This window comes from Cryptomeria japonica, chromosome 2 (genome assembly GCF_030272615.1).
Source record: "Cryptomeria japonica chromosome 2, Sugi_1.0, whole genome shotgun sequence".
NCBI classification, from domain to species: domain Eukaryota; kingdom Viridiplantae; phylum Streptophyta; class Pinopsida; order Cupressales; family Cupressaceae; genus Cryptomeria; species Cryptomeria japonica.
This window is the reverse complement of record NC_081406.1, coordinates 316,153,029-316,174,269: the sequence shown is the minus strand read 5'-3', so window position 1 is coordinate 316,174,269 and position 21,241 is coordinate 316,153,029. Positions and strand designations below refer to the sequence as shown.

The following is a 21,241-nucleotide window of genomic DNA, read 5'->3' as shown; positions in this document are numbered from 1 at the left end:
GTCGAATGCACACTGAAACTGAAAACTGATGAAACCCGTCACCAGAAGAGATGTGTTTTCATCCAAATCTCCGAATTCTCCCAAAAGTTTGCGTTCCTAGAAGCTCCAAGCTGCTGTAACCCTGAAGCTTGTTGTTGATCTGAAAATTGGAAGCATAAGAATGAATCCAAATGATAGGCAAAATACCTTTTTATCTATTTTGGCGTTACTATTTAGCTTTAAAATCATAAAATATCCTTGAGGGTCTAATTTCTCATTGTGAGCTTGGCGCCCTAAAAAAAAAAAAAAACTTAAGTTACTAGGATGGGGGCACTTTTCACTATTTTCTCTTATGTTTCTCTGTTACTATTCACATAAGGCCAACTTTAACATTTCAATTTTAATCATGGTTTCACCCCAAAACTCCATCGAATGATTTTAAATCTGGTCGTCGTTTTTTTTTTTTATCATGTGCCATCACTACCGTTTATCCCTGCCGTGCCGTGGTATTTTTCCTTTCACCCTCTTTTAATCTGCTGCCGCCGTGCTCCTTCAGGCCTAGGGACTGTAATGTCTCGAGCCCGTACAGAGGTTATCTATCGTACAATAGACTGGTTTGTCGTACGGTGGCTGAGTCGTACAGCGACTGGGGTCACCCAAAGCTTGGTGTCGTACAGTGATTGGTCTCGCGTACAGTGGCTGGGAAGGTCATACGGTGGATGAACTTCCACCCTAGGCCGGTGACCTCCATCGACTGGGGTGCATCGTATGGGGTCCCACTGCATGGGGCCTCACGGCACGGTGGTGCACCGTACGGTGTCCCACCGCACGGGGCCTCCGCACGGTGGTCCATCGTATGGTGCCCCACCACACGGTGGTCGCACGGGGTCACAGCACGGTGGTCGCACGGGGTCACAGCACGGTGGTGCACCGTACGGTGTCCCACTGCACGGTGGTCCACCGTATGGTGTCCAACCACACGGTGGTTGACCGTGGTGGTTCCACCACACGGTGGTCTCCCATGGTGGTTACACCGTATGGTGGCCCCCCTGACGGTGGTTCCACCGTACAGTGGCCCCCGACGATGGTTCCACCGCATGGCGGTTCCACCGTGACCACCGATTTTTTATTTATTTATTTTTTTTGTACTTTTCAAAATTTATTTATTTATTTATTTTTTCAATTTCCTAATCTAATTGTCCAGAGAGTCTCCCCTTTTGGTCCTGTGCCAATCGAGTCGCCTGCCTGGCCTCTTGAGTCCCCTTCCATCCTCTCGGATCCCCCTCCAAACTCTCGGGTGTCCTTCCGGCCTCTCGGGTCCCCTGCGCTTCTCGTGGTAGGGTTTCAATTTGGACTTGTTGATGGCAAGTCTATTTTCAATGGCCATTCGAAGACCTGGAACCATAAATTCTATAGGAACCACAGTCTCCTTCTCGTACATAAGAAGAAGAAGAAGAAGAATAAAGATTTTGAAGGTTGCAGCCTTCCACACAGGGTTCCAATCGTTGCCGACACGAATGATCTTGGGATTATCTACGTCATTGAGGTTTGGGGTGTCTCCCTTCCAATATTCTCTGTATTCCGACAGGTACACCTCCTCTGTTACTTTCTCTGGTTCCTCTACTTCGAGCCTGTAGCTCTGGAACATTTCGTAATCCTCCATCTCCTAGTGGAAGAGCTCGTTTAATGACCCCGTGTCATCTTCGGAGCACTCTCCTAGTTTGAGAATCCCTTCGTCGTTGGGCTCCCTGCAGCCCCGTCCTTCATCCCTCAGGTCGCCTTCTCCTTCACCCTCCAATTCCGAAGATGATGCCAGTTCCTCACTAACCAACTGCGTCCCAAGGTCTATGATAAACTTCCTTCTTCCATTCTCCATAGACAGAGTGTTCTTCTTCTAGTTGTGGGTGGCCTTGGCTGCCACCAGCCACCCTCTCCCTAAGATTGCATCGTACCCTTTTTTCTTTAGTGGGATTACCACGAAGTCTAGTATGAAGGTTTGCGTCCCGATGGCAACTTGCTGGCCCATCAGTGTCCCGATGGGTTTGATTCCATGCTGATCTGCTCCCAGCAGATTGAATGTAGATGGCCACAGCGTTGGCTTCCCCAGCTTCCGCCAGGTTTCTTTTGTAAGAACATTCACTCCCGATCCACCATCGACGATGGTATCGTTAGAATGGTGCCAAGGATACCCATCTCCACAATGGCCGGGTTCCTTCTCGTGTTAACTGCCAGCAGCCTGGGGTCTATTGCAAACCCCCCAGGAACATCTGTGCGGTGGTTGGTATTGGTGCGTGGTTGGGAGAGATTATTCAGCAACGCCGTTCGTAATTGAGGCGTCATCTGGAGGAGGTCGTGTACCTTCACAGGCACCTCTAGTTTTAAAATTTGATTTATTATAGCCTCCTCCGCCTCCAGTCGGCTGGAAATACCCGCCGTACCCTTCGCCTTCGCCCCCTCTCGTATCTCTTTCTCAATTTCTTCCCGTGCTTCTCGTACCCTTCGCTTCTCCGTCTCCGAGTTTGGGCACATTGCTTGTCTAGCTTGGGTGCAGGTTATGGCCAGCACTTCCTCTTCTTTGGTTTCCTCGATATTGAGCAAGTTGACGCTGGACTTCGGGCAGGTGTCGTCTTTGTGGTCTCTCGGTCCACACCATTTGCACAAATATTGTGTGGCCTCTCCCTTCGGGCAGTCTCGGGCAAAGTGCCCCCACTGGCTGGACGCTCTACATTGTATCATCGATCGGCCTTTGGAATCGTATTGGATCCGGCTCCTTGTATTGTTATTGTTGTTAGTGTTGTTTCGTCCTCCCCACCGCTTATCTCGGTAGCCTCTCGATGTTGCATTGTTGTTTGCCTGGGAGCTGCCGGTACTGCTCGATGTAGTTGGTTGTTCCTATGTAAGCAATACTTGTTGGTTTCGTGTTTTCATGTTGTATGGGCACTCCTTGATGGAGTGTCCCATCACTTGGCAAATCTCGCAAAAGGCCTTCTTCGAACAAGTACCCTTCGTATGTCCTTCCTCTTTGCACTCTGTGCACCATACATCCCCTTCGGTCCGACCCGTGCTTCTCATTGCTTTAAATTCTCTCCTCATTCGCTCCATGTCTTTCTAGAGCGCTTGCACCTTTTTGCCAGACTCGCCATCGCTGTTGGTTCCTTCGGAAGAGTCATCATCCTCGGATGAGCTATCCTTCTTCTTGGATGTCTTGGTCTCGCTCTCGAGATCCATCGCTCTATTGTATGCATCTTCGTACGAGGTTGGTGGAACAATTTTCATCTTCTTCCGGATAGAGTGTTTCAGTCCCTCCACGAACCATCTCTTTTTCAACCCATCCGCTGGTTGACTCTCCATTTTCCCCAACACTTCCTTGAGCTGTCGACGATAGGCTCGGACAGTCTCGTTCTTGTTTTTCTTTGTGCCATAGATTTCGGCTACTATTTCATTGTCATCTCTGAGGAGGCGAAACTCTATCTCGAACTCCTTCAGGTTGGGCCATGTGCCGACTTTGGTCTTATCCGTATCGGAGTACCAGTGCATGGTCACTCCCCTTAAGGTTGCTGGAAATTGTGTTACCCATTCGTCCTGGTCAGTAACACCGTTCGCTGACCATATGGTTTCGCAAGTGCGGCAATGGCGGACAGGATCTTCCTTCCCGTCGCCGTTGAACTTTGGCAGCTTCTGCTTAGTTGCCATCCCACCACTGGGTCTGGCTCCTCTGGTGCCTTGTGTGCTTGTACCTGGTGATCCTCCGCCTCTGCCTCCTGCACCTGACCCTCCACTCGTGGGTCCTCCGGAGAAGGTGGTTGACCCCGAACCGAACAAATTTCCTCCCGTACGGTACCCTTGTGCTCCCCTGGCACCTTCGGCCGTACCGTCACCTTCTGTCGTCTCCCTCCGGTTGTCCTCCGAAATGGACAAGTTCTTTAGTAGGTCTCTGGTAGCGTCTATTAGGTTTAGACTTCGCCTTGTTTGTTCCACCAACTCTTCGCGGCTTCTTACCCTATAGTGGTATTCTGGCGAATTGTAGAGTTCTCCTTCGACACCCTCCGTGACTCCTTCTAGGTTCCCTTCGGGCAACCCTACGACAGTGTAGAGAGTGTATTTCTCTCCGTCTATCTCTGCCTCCGCAACCTTCGTGACACCTCCTGGGTTCCCTTCGAGCAACCCCTCGGCTGGTCGTCCGTCGGCAAACTGCCTTAGCCTACGCCTTCGTTCTATTTGTTGTTTGAGATTCAACGCTCTTTGTGCCACTTCCCATTCGTCACTTTGTATCTTTTTATTTTTGTCCTTATTTAGTATATTGGGCATAAATCACTTCTGTACATAGCAAGCACACACCATGTACACAAAAAAACTTTTATTATTTTCCCTTTTGGCCACAATTTATGTCAACATTGTGTTGGGATTATTACAGGGTTGAATTTCCCCTTCGCCTCTTGCCATCACGCTCTGTGTCCCAATGACGATTGTTTTCTTCGTACTGTCGGAGGACCTGTTGGCATCCCTCCTCACAGGCAATCTCCTCCAGGCGGGTTCGTTGTGCCAGTGATGCCTGTGCAAGCAATCGGGGGAGGTGGTTCATCAACCGATTCGCTACGGGGCTAACTTCCAGTGCGGTCCACACGGCACTTGTTGGGACTTTAGCCTTCATGGCCTCCCTTCGGACGTAGGTCTCGATGGCTGCCTAAAACAGGATTGAGAATTCCCTCGTTGCAGTGTCCTCTCCGTCGTAGAGTTCCATTTGTGCGTCGTCGGCCTCTGGGTTAATCTCACCGACGGTTAGGCCCATCGTGTCCGTACGCCATCCGCTCCTTCCTTTTCCGAGTATGTCTAGGCAACGACACTGCCCCTAGACCCCCAGTTTATTTTTGAGCTACAATACACTTTTTGAGTTGGGCGAAGGCATCAGAGAAGTCACGGTAAGTGTTGGGGTTGTTCCATACTGTGAGAAAGAAGCCTGAAGCTAAGCATTGGCGGGGAAGCCATAAGCTGTAGAGGGAGACGGATTTGGAGGTTGTGAACAAACAAAGTTTGAGGGAAGGCCTTGCAAGAACGCGAAGTCGTACAACACAAGGGAGTTATTCAGTTCAGTTATCAACCTTTGGGGAGTGTGATGGAGGATTTGAGGCATCTCCTAGCCTTTGTGCCATGAGGTTGTGGCCACTTCCAGGCATGAATGGTACGCTTTGAGGAACTCGGAGTATGTTTGGACTGGACGTGAGGTTGCCTTGGTGGATGCACAGAGGGCTCGAGAGGAGCTGACCACCAGGTTGGAGGCAGTAGTAGCGTGAGACTTAGCTCAGCGTGCCCAGGAGTTGGATGCCGAGAGGGCAGTGCGGGTGGCTATCGAGGACAAATTGGCTAGAGAGATAGTATCATTTGAGTAGCAGTTGGTGGAGGCTAAGACTAAAAAGCATGTTTTGTAGACAAGTTTGATGGTAGAAGAAAAGGGTTTTCAGGCGAGGACGCAACAGGTGTATGAGTTCCGGGCTCGATTGGTGTTAGCAGTTCCTGTAGTTCTCTACCTTGGTTTTGTTTAATGTCATCTCTATTTTGTATTAAGTCGTCCGGAGATGACTTCTTTTCTTGGGGGGGATGATGTTGCCGGGAATAATCATTATGTCATGTTGTCGTATTATGTTATGTTGTCGTCGGTAATTATGAGTTATGCTAGTCAGTTAGTCGTCCTGAAGGGCAGTTGGACGCGACGGTTGGTCACACCTCTTCGGGTATTATATATTGCATATCTTTCCTTCTTAGTAGGATCATGATAGTTGTATCTGGGTGTGATGTTATAAGCACTTGATGTACATGGACTGTTGAATTAATACAGAGACTGGGTGTGATGTTATAAGCACTTCATGTAGCCTCTATATTAGAAACTTCTTGAGTCACCTCTTGCAAGGATGATGTAGATAAATCATTACCCAAAGTTGTGCTAGTGTCTTCTTGAATCAAATCAGCATGTCTATCAAATTCATCATATAAATTTCTGCATACTTCATAGGAATTTGAAGATACCAAATCATGTTGATGAAGAGTTGTATTATCCTTATGCGTAGATTCTCTATCCATTTCATGTGTAAACAATTCATGAGCTATAGTGTGATATTTCTTCCTTGCAAACTCTGTCTTATGGCAAGGACTCGGGTGCAAATCCATGTAGCTCATGAAAGGAAGTTCCTTCTTAATTTTTTGAGGAAGAGTGCTATACTCCTTAAACATGCTAATCACTTCTTCTTCTTTGTTTTGTGGTGTTCGACCTTTGCTGGTAGGAAGTGAATTGAATCTTTTAGGCAACCCAAACTTTGAAAGCGTTTGCTCTAAACGCAACAACTCTCGGCTGAGCTTGTATTGTGATTGTTCAAGTTCTTTCAATGCCTGTTTATCGCTGAACAATGTTCTCATGTAGCCCATTTTCACTACCCAACTGAAAACCAAATCAAAACTGATTTGTACACGGATGATTTTCCCACCAATTGAATGCAACCATCACCCAACAGGTTGGCAGGAAACCGCTCTGATACCACTGTAATATCCCTTGGCTAATTTGACCCTGTTTCACTTATTGAACCCCCAAGGAATATTGTCAAACACTTGGCATACAATGTTTGAAGCCGCTGTAGTGAATTCTTTATTTGTCTTCTTTGGGTTTGTAGGCTGCAAATGAAGTTATGGAAAGCTTCTAACAATGCAAAGTTGTTATAGAAATGATATACTAGCTGTTTTAGACCTTTCCACACATATGTAATGACTGAAATTAACTAGTACAGCTAGTTGACATTAAGACAAACACTTGTCATGCATCCCAAAGTACACCTACAGCCATTAGGCATTTAAGCAAACAATTGGCATGAAAGCTAAATGGCTGATCAATGTTGAATATTACCATGAATGTGGAATAGGCAAATTATATCTCCATTAAACATATGCAACCTCCAAATATTTCATGATATAATCATAATAGAAAATGATGCAATGAAGTAATGATTTTCTAATACAATGACCATAGATAGAAAACCTGGTATTTCAATGGCTGCCTTGATATATTGGTTTGATTCTCCTCATATGCAAATCCCTTGTCAAATATATATAGCTGTTCAACCTTTTTAAATCCCCTTCTATAGAACTCAAACTACTGTAGCGCACTGTTCACGGCACTGTAGCGCACTGTTCATGGCACTGTTCATGCGCACTGTTCACGGCACTGTTGCGCACTGTTCACGGCACTGTTCATGCGCACTGTTCACGGCACTGTAGCAGCAAGAACAAACTTGCAATCTGCTCTTAAAACCTTGAATAATTTGTTGATAATCTCTCCCAACAATAATGATATAACTCCATGTGCCAAAGAAGGATGATTCACAACCAACTATAAATGTTCTTCAACAATAAACTTCAAACCCTTGTAGAAAACTTCACCAATTTGCACAAATGAAAGAACTGAAGTATTCTTTCCCACAACTGCAATAATTCAGGTGTTATTTCACACCTTCAAAATTGCTATCAATAGGAAGTTTCCGTTTCCTATGATCAAAGAAGAAAATTGCGAAAGCCCTAGGCTCCACAATAAAAATCAATCAAAATACTATTCATCAACTGGATGCCGAGAATGAACTCTTGCCTTTCCTTTTATTCTTTCCTTAAGAGAGCTCAAACACCTTCCTGGCCAATGTGGGATAAAAGATTTATTCCCACATTAAATTATTCACTTAACGCACTTTATTATATTAAAATGACTTTATTATATTAAAGTGACTTTATTATTATAAAGTTACTTCAGAACTTTATAATAATATTAAAATATTAAATAAATCACTTAAGTCACTTAAACTTTAATATCTCTTGATGTACTTGTCTGATTGCTAAGTCGTCTGAGCCAGGAGTCGACTCTCCCTGTTCTCCATGTGATTGGATGCCTGTCTAAAAATAGAAACCCTGAATAGTGACTTACTATAAATAGTAAGTATGTGGAACTGAGTCTAGAAATAGCTGCAAAGGCCCAATCAAGGTCCACACTGCCAATAAGCTCTGCTCAGGTGTCTTTCTATTAATAGGAACCCTGACTCTCCCAAAATAGTAACTTACTATAAATAGTAAGTGTGCCAATCTGAGTCAAAAAACCTGTGCAAAGGCCAAAACCTGAATCCAGCTGAAGAGTAATGTCTCTAATCACCAAGTAACTACCACACGAGGCCCTCTATCAATAATTGTTAGCCTACGAGGGTCAAATGATAGGCTAATTCTTACAAACTCTGATGCTCGCAAAATGGGGACATTACATATTATGTCTTCATGTGAGAGCGGCCCACAATATGAAAAGTCTCTTTTCATCTCAACACAAATTGCCCCCAAAACTCAATGCCCGATTCATTTTAAAATAGACTCTTTTATCGTGTGTAGATGTTTGTCTTTTGTGGAGTTAGCACCAAAATGAAGCTTCAAACATATAGATGCCACGTCCAGCTGATCATACTCAAAAGAAATCCCTCCTATACCACTCCATGCAAAGGCTGTAGTGGCACGATTAAATCTAATCAACCGTTCAAACTTCAATAAATATTATTCATGCTCAAAGACTTCACAGCCGGGTTAAAATAATCTTGTCTTTTTGCAGACCTGAGTTTTGTCTTATCTGAAAAGTCCCAAACAATAACTAGGAAATAAGCATCAATCTTTTATCTTCCACTTTGTCTTAAGCACAGATACAACCTCTTGAATATTTGTCAACAATATAAAATTCCTATTGGCCTCCAAAACAAGGTAATTAATGCGCTTTAAATCTCATGAGATTCCTTTTCTTTAATTGGCAGACACTTTCAACAAATAGCCATTGAAATAAAAAGCACACATACAACCTACTCAAAAGACTTACACAAATCTGTATTGCAAACCTGATATCTCAATAATGTATCCACAACGAGGGTTTTCGTCCTCACCCAACCTTTAGCATGTTGACAATCCTTGTGTGGAACCGCTCCGACAAAGAACGACTCAGCTCCAATACACCATTGGAGTTTTCATCTTGCAGGCACAAGTTTGGCTCTCAAGTACAAACTTCAATAAATCTCCACAAAGAAAACAAGTTCTCAATCTTCTGTCTTCTGTGTATGTCCACATGAGACCCCAACTCCCTTTTATAACTTGCCTTCTAGAAGGGAAAAATTAAAATAACATTTTTTAATTTAATGTATCATTATAACTACCAAAAGTGCCTTTATTTTAAAATATTAAATATATTATCACTCAAGTTACTCAATAAATAATTAATTTAAAGCTGTCTTATTTTAATAATTCATCAAGGCATCTTAAATATTAATTAATTAATTATTTTTTCACCCAAAAGCTGGGGACATTACAGCATATTAATGCATACTCTGTTCGCAAGGCATGCTTTAAAGAGGTGATATCCAAAACGCATAGGATATAGATGAAATTATCACAGAAATGATCAGTTTTCAGCATTCTCTATGTTGCTATCCTATGCCTGAAATGCTGGCAAGGTATTCTTGTTGGGCACACAGGAACAAAGTCATGGATACATGCCATCAAATGTCAAATGAAGAATACCTTGTTAATACAGGATTTATAATCCTGAGATAACCTAGACTTACATTTTTTTCTTGGAAAATCAATGCAAGAGTTTCTTAAATGTGATATGATTTTCTAAGAATGATTTTTAGAGAAGATTCTATATATTGGGTGCAAATAAAGTATGCTTATTTTATTGGAATATTTAATTATATTTTAGTCACCTATATTTAGTTCCTTGTTTAATGGTCATTTAGCTTTTTAGTTAATTAGCTTTTAAGCTTTATTTAGCATTTAGCTTTTTCTTTTTAATTAATTAGCTTTTAAGCTTTATTTAGCATTTAGTTTTTTCTTTTTAATTAATTAGCTTTTAAGCTTTATTTAGCATTTAGCTTTTTCTTTTTAATTAATTAGCTTTTAAGCTTAATTTAGCTTTTAGCTCTTTAATCTTTTACTTTAACGTTATGTTCTAATTATAGAACATCATTTTGTAACCTCTATATATATGTGTGTATATCGTTCAATGTAATCATCCGATTATTGAATCATTCATTCAATTTATTTTTCATGGTATCAGAGCATGGAAATTAAAAATTTCGAAAATTTTTGTTATTAAAATTTTTCGAAGTTTTTATTGAAGAGATTTATTTTAAAACTGTTTTTTTTTTTAAAAACAGATTTTTTTCTCTTCCTGGGCAGTTTTTTTTTTTTGCAGGTTGAAAATTTTCCTAGGGTTTCTGCAATTTTCGACTAGGGTTTTGACCCTTAGTTCAAGTCGAAATTTTATTTTTGGTTGTAGATTCTTGGTGGGTTTTTCAAGACCTCAACTGGGTCGTCGTTAGATTTTTCTGCGTGCATCGTTTTCTGTGCCTCAATTTTTGTGCCGTCGGATCTGCATTCTGTTTTCAGATTCTTGGTGGGTTTTTCGAGAGCTTTTCTGGGTTGGTCTCAGATTTTTCTGGGTGCCTCGTTTTTTGTGCCAGCAAATTTGCCTTGGAATTTAAAAACAGTTCACATTTTGTGCTATTTCTGTGGACGTTGGGATTTTTTCTTTTTTTTTTGGCACCATTTATCCTGTTTTAAGTGTGTAGAAAGTTTTAATTTTTGGGTTTCTTCCAAACCTCGAAATTTGTGCCTTGGAATTCGTGTCAGAATTCTCCTATAGGGTTTCAGTTTTTTCAGCAGCTGTTTCTATTCTGATTTTTTTTTTAAATCAGATTCTTCTGTCTCTTGCTTTCACTTAGTTGACCTCGATCAACCTCGATTTCCATGATGGCATCATTAACCAACATCATGTTGGAACACAGTCAGAAGTTCAACAGCTGCAACTACAACACCTGGAAACAGCGTATGCTTACCATCTTTGACTATTGTTGCCTTGATCAGCTTGTTTTGGGCAAAGAATCTCGTCCTACAACAGCAGGTGATGATCAAGACAAACATGATGTGAAGAATCGGGAGGCTGTCATGCTTATCAAACTCTCTGTCACAGATGATCAACTCCCACAGGTGCCTTCAGGTAAAACAACAAAAGAGATTTGGGATCTTTTGAAGGATCTTCATGAAACGTCCGACAAGAGCCAAGCTTTCTTTCTGAAGAATATGTTGTTTTCTCTCATGATGGATGAGAAGTCATCTATCCAAGCACATCTTATGAAGATCAAGGACATCCGTGATCAGTTAGAATAGGCCGAACCATGGTGGAAGAGGATGTGGTAGTGATCACGCTGAAAAGCCTTCCCAGATCCTACAAGCATTTCATTGATACGCTCAATATCTCCTCTACTAGTGTTGATTTGAAGTTTCCTGATCTTTGCAACAAGCTGCTCCAACAGGATCGATGGAAGCAGCAGTTTGGAAGCAGCGCTAGTTCATCCACTGAACAAGCTTTCACAGCCTCAGCTTCGCATAAGTACAAGGGTAAAGCTCCGTCCTTCCAGCAGAAAGGACAAGGTCAAGGTCAACCTCAGCAGTCTTCCAAAAAGAAGAGCTTACAGTGTTCCTACTGTCATATATATGGCCATTTGGTGAAAGATTGCCGGAAATTGATAGCATCCCAGCAATCCAAACAGGGAGGGTCCAAGCAAAAAGCCAATTCTGCCATGCATCCTGATCAGAAGGAATCTGCCTTCTATGCGTTCATGGCCCAAACCTCCTCTGATGATGTTCAATCATCAGCCTGGTACATTGACTCTAGAGCCTCTCGACATTTCACACATCGTCGAGATTGGTTTACTGAGTACATGCCTTTCACTGATTCAGTGATCTTTGGTGGAGGTGAAGAGTATACTGTTGTCGGCAAGGGCAACGTTCAGATTTCATCTGGTGGGAGGGATTTAATATTCCTCAATGTATACTTTGTACCTTGTATGAAGCTCAATCTACTGTCAGTCAGTCAGATTATGCAACATTCACCACAACTGGATGTCGTCTTCGGGTTGCACAAGTGCAGCATTGTTGACAGGGAGACTCGCACTACAGTTGTAGTTGGTATTAAGGATCATGGTCTTTATAGACTTGTTGATTCTACTGGTTCTTAGGAGCTCGCCATGGCAGCTAGGAGTACTTCCATCAGCACTCTTTGGCATCAGCGATATGGGCATCTCAATGTCCACTATCTCTCTCAATTGGTTCGAGAGGATCTAGTCGTAGGATTACCTGAGATTCAAACTCAGAATCATGGAGTTTGCGGAGTGTGTCAAGCTGGAAAGCAGCATAGGACTCCGTTTTCAGATGGAGACGCTTAGAGAGCATCCAAGGTCTTGCAACTCGTTCATGCAGACATCTGTGGTCCCATGAACACTCCATCAGTCACTGGATGCAGGTATTTTCTATTATTTGTTGATGATTTCAGCAGACGCATGTGGGTTTATTTTCTTAAGCAGAAATCAGAGGTGTTCACCATGTTTCAAACGTTTAAGGCCTTAGTGAAAAAAGAGTCTAGCTGTCAGATAGTCACTCTTCGGTCCGACAATGGAGGGGAATTTTGTTCTACAGAGTTCACCAACTTTTGTGCATCACATGGCATTAAGCATCAGCTTACCACACCTTACACCCCACAGCAGAACGGTGTTGTTGATCGCAGGAATCGTACAATCACTGAGATGGCTCGGTCTATGTTGGAGCATAGAAATGTTCCAAAACACTTTTGGGCGGAAGCGGTCTTCACTGCAGTCTACCTTCTGAACTGATCTCCTACAAAGGCCGTTAAGAAGATGACTCCAGAGGAAGCTTGGTCTGGCAGAAAGCCCAAAATTAGTCATTTGAAAGTTTTTGGCTCTACAGCTTATGTTTGGATTCCAGATGCCACGTGCACCAAACTGGATTCAAAGAGTCAGAAATTGATGTTCATCGGCTACAATGTCAACCACAAGGCATATCGGCTGGTTGATATAGACACTAATCACCTCATATTCAGTCGAGATGTAGTATTTGATGAAGAAAGAGGGCTTTTTCAGCCTCCTCTCCTGATTTGAGCACTGAGGATCACCCTCCAAAGGCTGTAAGTATGGGTGTTCATCTTCCCTTAGCTCCACTTGATGGGAGGGATTTAGTTGACTCTGAAGTTGTGGGGTCTCCCAAGCATGACATTGCACCCCCTGACTTTCCTCAAGATCTTCTCGATCCACATCCAGAGGAGTTTGCTCCAGATATTCCAGGCATTCTTCATCCTGCAGCAGATGTTGGTACTTCTACTCTCCGGCCTAAGTGGTGGGCCAAGACCATTGGTGATCTTCATGATGATGAGCTCATTGAGGGTAGATCCGTTAGAGGTAAGAGTCAACAACACACAGTTAATTTTGCTCTTATGGCCAACATTCACAGTATTTATGAGCCTCAAACATATACAGAGGCTAAAGGTGTACCTGAATGGGAAAAGGCTATGGCAGCAAAGCAACATAGTGTTCTGAAAAACAACACTTGGGTATTGTCTGATCTTCCTCCAGGAAAGAAGCCCATTGGTTGCAAATGGGTGTTTAAAGTCAAGTATTAAGCTGATGGAAGTCTTGATAAGTACAAGGCTCAGTTGGTGGCAAAAGGGTTTTCACTGAAGGAGGGCATCGACTATGAAGAGACATTTGCTCCCACAGCCAAGATGAGTACCATTAGGCTTGTCCTCGCTCTCTCAGCTCAATTTGGATGGAAAGTCCATCAAATGGACGTCAAGAGTGCCTTTCTCAATGGTGATTTGCAGGAAGAAGTCTACATGACGCAGCCTCCAGGTTTCAAGGTTGCCGGTAAGGAACACCAGGTATGTAGACTAGTCAAAGCACTCTATGGCCTCAAACAGGCTCCTCGTGCATGGTACATCAAAATTGATAAGTACTTGATTGATCAAGGCTTTCAGAGGAGTCCTTCAGATCCCAATTTGTATGTCAAACATACTAGTGATGATATTCTATTTCTAGTAGTCTATGTTGATGATCTCATCATTATCGGCAATGCAACACATCTGATCATGCAGGTCAAACAGAATTTGTGTCAGCATTTTGATATGACAGATTTGGGACTTGTCCATTATTGTCTCGGTGTAGAGGTTTGGCACACTGATAGCCACATATTCATTTCTCAGTCAAAGTATGCCAAGAGCCTACTAGATAAGTTTCGAATGCAAGATTGTCAACTTGCATCTACACCTATAGGGATAGGGCTTAAATTATCAGCCAAATCAGATTCACCTGTAGTGGATGAGTCTTCATTCAGGCAACTAGTGGGCAGCCTCATCTATCTCACCGCCACTAGACCTGACATCAGTTATGCTGTGAGCTATATTTCTCGCTTCATGTCAGCCCCAAAAGGTGAACATTGGGTTGCAGCGAAGCGTGTGGTTAGATATGTGAAGGGCACTCCTGATTTTGGCATTCTGTACAATAGAAGCAAAGATCCTAGGCTGGTTGGTTTTACAAACTCAGATTGGGCAGGTTGTGTTGATGACAAAAAGTCAACTTCTGGGTATGTTTTCAGCTTGAGTACAGGTGCAGTCACATGGACTAGCAAGAAGCAACAGGCAATAGCTCTTTCCTCGACTGAAGCAGAGTATCGGGGTACTGTTAAAGCAGCATGTGAGGCAATTTGGCTACGTAGGATGCTTGCAGACATGCAAATGTCTCAACCAGGACCTACTCCCTTGTTTTGTGATAATCAAGGGGTTCTAAAATTAGCCAAAAATGTTGCAGCGAAGCGTGTGCTTAGATATGTGAAGGGCACTCCTGATTTTGGCATTCTGTACAGTAGAAGCAAAGATCCTAGGCTGGTTGGTTTTACAGACTCAGATTGGGCAGGTTGTGTTGATGACAGAAAGTCAACTTCTGGGTATGTTTTCAACTTGGGTACAGGTGCAGTCACATGGACCAGCAAGAAGCAGCAGGCAATAGCTCTTTCCTCGACCGAAGCAGAGTATCGGGGAACTGTTAAGGCAGCATGTGAGGCAATTTGGCTACGTAGGATGCTTGCAGACATGCAAATGTCTCAACCAGGACCTACTCCCTTGTTTTGTGATAATCAAGGGGTTCTAAAATTAGCCAAAAATCCTGTCTTCCATGAGCGGACAAAGCATGTGGAGCTTCATTGTCATTTCATCCGCCAGCATGTTGAAGATGGATCAGTGATACTGTAGTACATTCCTACAAAAGATCAGACTGCAGATATCCTAACCAAGTCCTTGAGCTCGGCAAAGTTTCTCAAATTTAGAGGGCAGCTTGGTGTGATAGATAGCATGACCATTAAGGGAGGGTATTAGAATATTTAATTATATTTTAGTCACCTATATTTAGTTCCTTGTTTAATGGTCATTTAGCTTTATAGTTAATTAGCTTTTAAGCTTTATTTAGCATTTAGCTTTTTCTTTTTAATTAATTAGCTTTTAAGCTTTATTTAGCATTTAGCTTTTTCTTTTTAATTAATTAGCTTTTAAGCTTAATTTAGCTTTTAGCTCTTTAATCTTTTACTTTAACGTTATGTTCTAATTATAGAACATCATTTTGTAACCTCTATATATACGTGTGTATATCGTTCAATGTAATCATCCGATTATTGAATCATTCATTCAATTTATTTTTCATATTTGTCTTTGTTGGTAGTGGATACACTTTAATTTGTATACGGTCACATTGCATGTCCTCTTCATTGGGTAGTTATATGGAGCCAAGATCTTTTGACAGTTATAAGAATTACTTGCATCCTAGAAGAAATCATATAATAGAAATGGAAGTGTACAAGCCATGTAAAAGTAAGCCAAATAATTTTAACCTTGAATATATAATATAATAGTTAAAAAGCCAACTCTGATATCAATTTCTTGTGGAAAGCTAGCATTGGACATTTATTTAACAGAAAAAGCCATCGATTTTCCAAATCATAGTAGGATTACACTAATGGCAGAATGTACCTTGTAGAATAATCTAGCAGTGTAGCTAGAAGGCTATGCATTTCTATTGTTGAGAAGAAATAAAGAATTTTGCAAACACCATGCTGTTGTTTTTCCTGGTCAACCTTATCTTAGGTAAATAAGAATGTAATTGCATGAAGTGAGTGGTGAAGCAATTACACCTGAAGTTTCTCTTAGCCTGGTTTGTATTTTATTATATTAGAAATATATCTATATTCTCTTTTGCTTGAATTACATTGTCTTCAATATTGTTTGTTACGTCATCCTTGACATAGTTAGATGATCCCTTGTTTCCCTTATAAATGGTTTGCTCTCATGCTTGAATTTATGATTTCCTTGAATACAAGTTTGCTCATTCCCACAAGAGGGCTGAATATGTCCAAGAGGTATGCTAGCTTGATATGACCTTTGGTTTTTACCCATTTTCTGTTTTTAATAAATTGCTCGCTTTGTGCTATGATTCTATAAATTCCATTCTGCTGTTTTGATTGTTTGACCTTTATGTCTTTGATTGTATTTCATATTCTGAGGCTTATGTGATTCATTAGTGAATAGCAAATACAACTGCCTTCGTATGTTTGGTGATTAGACTTTTGTAACTTGATGTATCCTTAAGGAGAGTTTAACTAATCATGTTCTCTTTACCACCTAAATGTTTAGAGAACGTTTGAATTTTGTGCCTTGTTAATTATCTCATCATTAGTCCTTTTTTCTCTATCACCATTAGCTGTAGTAGTGTTATGTGATTAGTCTTTAGTGTTTTGACTTGCCGATAGCATTCTAATGGGAATAGTACCTTTTGTACATGTCCCCTAACTCATAAATTTGTAATCACTTGCCCTCTCACCTTGTTCATAGATTTTCATATATTTTGTATAATTTTCAGAGTTGCATGGTTATGAATACACATAGAGAATCATAGATACAATATTGGCTTTGGATATGTAATGTCACCTTCTCGAGTGTAGACTGTTCTTGCTACCATTAGCCTATTCTTAGGTTCCTGTATGTTAATTGGTGGAGGTTAGGCGACTTCGGTCTCCTTGGAGGGCTCAAAATCAATTCTTTTGGCTTTTGTCGACCATGTGGTATTCAATTGATGCTCTAGTTTGTTGCGACACTTTTTGAAGCGTTTTTTGTCGTTTGGGTTGTTCTCCACTGTCCTTGGAGAACATGCCTATTTTTAGTAAGTTCCAGATTTAGCACCTAACATAATTCTTCAACTTCAATTACCTCATGGCCCAATTAGTTTTGACTTTCGAGTTTTGGTGCCTTGGTGGTGCTTTCTACAATTTTGTAGAACTATTTAAATATGCACTAAAGTTTCATTGTAGTGTTTAATTATTTAATTTTAGTGTTATATTTATAAAGTGACGTTATTGTTGGAATCATTGTTGTCATTATGCCAAATGCTCGAGCTGTCAATGAACGGAAGAGCGGCCAGAGACAAGGATCCACAAGAGGCAGGAGGAAGCACATGTCGTGAATCCCGAAGGAGGTGTTGACCAAGTCAACAATCTCCCCCTCAGCACCGACTAAGGGTTCTGCACCGATGGAATGAAAGAGGTCTCTTGGGATTCGAACCCGTAACCCAGTGCTCTGATACTAATAGTTGGAATCACCGTTCCCATTATGCCAAAAGCTTGAGCTGTCAACGAATGGGAGAGCGGCCAAAGACAAGGATCCACGAGCGGTGGGAGGAAGCACATGTCGCGAATCCCGAACGAGGTGTTGACCAAGTCAACAGTTATGTCCCCTAAAGTGGATGCCTATGGAAGGGGGACACGTGCTTAAGTTTCTTTTAAATGTTCAAAAAGGCCATTAGAGGGAAAATGAATGATTTTGAATTTAAGAATGCTCTTTTATGCATCCAACTTTATATAAGGAGGATTTGGGCTCATATTTCTTTTCATTAAGAGTGCACACATAATGGGATGTTTGGAGTGAACAGAGAGTTCTTCCAAGGTATTGGTCAAGAATGAAAACTCTTATCAAATCACTTCTTTTAGATCTAAGTAATGATCCCTTGTTGGTAGAGTGGTTTCATGCAAGAAGCACCTTTGCGTATACGGAGATTAGCAATTTGGGGTTTCAGGAAAAAAATGAAAATATTCAAGGTATTTTGATTGCAGGTTTGTGGGTTTTCTTTTTGGTGTCTTAGTAGAGATTTTGTGATGTTTTTTGGCTGTGTTTTAGGGTGCTCTTTAGGCTGGATGTACAACTAAGGCTTTCAAGTTTTAGGCAATGCCCTAGTTGTTGAACCTTATTTTGGCATTGAAGAAAGAGATGATACAGGTTTAAATTTATGGGTGGTTGATCATTTTGTTTTCTCAAGCAAGGAGACTCATTTGATAAGGATTTTATGGGGTTTAATGAGCTGGAACATTTTAGGCAATCTGTACACTTGTACCTGGCCATACCATTGTACTAGTTGTGTGTGGGCTTCATTCATCATATTTTTTGTTTCTGTGGATTGCAACATTACTGAAGGAGGGTGGTCAGTGCCTCAGTAGTATAAAGATCTTGGTTGTTTTCTGGACATTGAGTTTGGGTGTTTGGATGCTTACATGAGGTTGTATGGGCTCATTTCCAAGTGGGCGTGACACCTCCTAGTCAAAGTGTTGCCCTTGGGGTTGATCATTGGTGATAAAAATGGATGTGTCCCTTATAGTCTATTCCTTGCATTGGGAGGTGTTTGGTGATGTTTGTGTTTAGGGAGGGAGAGCCATATAGGTTATAGAGTGGCTGTTAGTGAGGATTTTGACCTGTTGTACGCTCAGAAAGGGATTTCAGACCCTTTTTTAATCATTGCAGCTACTTGGCAAAGCCTTATAGGCAATTTTTGGAGAAGTTTCAATAGTTTGACCAATTGGCGAGTCTTGGTTGGGAGTTGGGAGGAATGTAGAGTGAGCGTTTTGCGCTCAGTTGCTTGTAGCAGTGTCTTGGTTCAGGGTCAGACCTGTAGCATTGGATTATCATCCTCACTTAAAGATATTTGTGTCGTTTTCATATGTAAATCATTTCAATGTAGTGAAATGTCATTTTGGCATGTTATTCTCTCAAAACAATTTGTAACAACAGTCAACACATTGAAAATCATCACTAAACCTTGTGACAACAGGCGACTAGCAAATGTGTGTTTACATGATTGACTAGACTGGTCAAATTTTAAAAAAGAGTAAGGGGTGGTTTGTTTGTAATGTCCCTTTCTAAAAAGTAGTCTGGAGCAACTAATTAGCCTATCTAATTCTTGTAGGCTAAAGTCAAGAAAAAAAGTAATCATTTAGGTTAATTATTTAATATTATCCGACCAAGTATATTTTACTAGTAATATTATTTAATTAATTTAATAAGCCTCAAAGTGATTTAAGTGAAAAATTGAAGGAAATTACTTGTCACTTTAATTTCTATGTCTAATTAAAATATCAAAAAGATTGGGAATTTGAAAAGTTCTAATAGTTTTTGAGGATTGTTATAAAAGGCCATTTCGAGGCTCATTTGGACAGGCTGGGATTATTTCCAAATCCTAGGACAAGAACCCTACGGGTAACTAAGTTCGGTAGTGTGAGTAACCTACCCTAGCTAGTGATTGGAGATTTCATTTAGGAGTCTTAAAGTGATTAGAACAATTGGAGATTTTAGAATTTTGTGCTATGTTCCACAAACTTTCGAGTATGGGGATGGTAGGGGATGATAGGATGTGTTTTTGGTAGGACGGCACTTTTGGGCCAATTTTTAGGGGATGACAAGCGACGATTGTTATAAATTAGGAAAGCTTTTAAAAATATAGTGAAATTTCAAATATTCATATCATAACCTTAATAAAGCATTCATCATAGACATTATACAACCTTTGTGAGCATGGGTTATTAAATAGGAATCATGGGTATTTTACTACTTTTGCATTATAAAACTAGCATTTTTTTCCAACTATGACTTGTATTTATCACTACAATGAACATTGAATATAGCATGCCAACTTTGTCCATGGTGGTCCTTGTATACTAAACAAGTTGTCCATTGTATGAAACAAGATAACCTTTGATTGTTGCTTTGACTGTGAAGGTGTAGAGATCTGCAATAAGAGGTATGTATTTAGCAGATTTTGTGATCATGATTCATCATTGCTCTAATATTTGGTCAGACTTATAGTTTGATGGATGTTTGGAGGCAACCCCCCCATCAGAGTCGCAGGTAGCACCACCAGTAGGGTGTAGGGACAACACCCCTCATGGGATCCATATAGATCTTCACGTCGAACACCATTTTCATATATTTTTGTAAATCCTACTGTGCATGTCAAAAACCAAACAAGCATTGTAACATTGTAAGTTTTTTTTTTTAATTACATGTGATCAAGGAGTGGCCGACCCTGAGCATCGAAAAATAGTTAGAAGTAAGTGTACATAGCTAGTAGATAGTTGAAGTAATAAAGTATCCAAAAAATAGTAAAGTTTTCTGAATAAGACGATTTTCCTTAAGTAACATTAAGAGATATAAGGATGAGCCAAAATCCGTGATGACAAATATCACCAAGCACAAGTCATTGAGAATGACAATCATAAGCACAAGTCCTCTTCAATACTAATCTTATGAAGATCATCTTCGTGGAAAAAGAATTGGATTAAATTATGGTTTCTTTTATATGGAGATGATGCAAGTGATCCATACATCAATCAGCCCATAGAGTTGGTATCAATAACTATGCATACATGACTGACAATGATTACAAGCAACAATTAATGATTCTATAAAAGATGATCATAGCACAATAGATAGATGATGCACTATGATGGAATAAATAGATAAGTCATAGGAGCATAAGTGATCATGGAGGAGGGAGCTACTTGTTATCATCATTTGGGGTTAAGGATGAGGATCCGATTGAGTATCAATCAAACCAATCAGTAAATTGCATCATTAAAACATCAAGTATCCTTCTATCGTCAAGGATAACAATCTTTCCCTAAGTCCAAGCATATCGATGTATGAAGAAGTTAACTAATCAGGCAATAACCATTTTAAGAGATTACAAACCATCATTAAAGGAGTGATTTGAAGAACAACCCAATCGGTATTAATTTTTGTTTATGAAAGGAGACGATCAAAGAGATGTCTCCTCAGCTCCAAACGGTGTCACCTTCAACTACAAGACATTATATGGCAAATCCGATCTATTCTAGAGGGCGACGGATTAGTTTATTTTCTTATTTCTTATGCATATTGGATTGCTCAAGTTGAGCACTGCCATTGGCATAAAACAGCTGCATAGGGAACAAGATAGAAATCAGAGAGAGCACCACATTGTTGTAGGCTTATACAATTATATCAGAAACAACACCA

General features: G+C 41.0%; 1 protein-coding gene across 6 annotated transcripts in view; it reads left to right on the top strand.

Moving 5' to 3' along the window:
• The window catches only part of LOC131070237 (DExH-box ATP-dependent RNA helicase DExH7, chloroplastic), a 408,882-nt gene that overhangs the window by 230,086 nt on the left and 157,555 nt on the right, over positions 1–21,241 (top strand). The window lies entirely within an intron of this gene.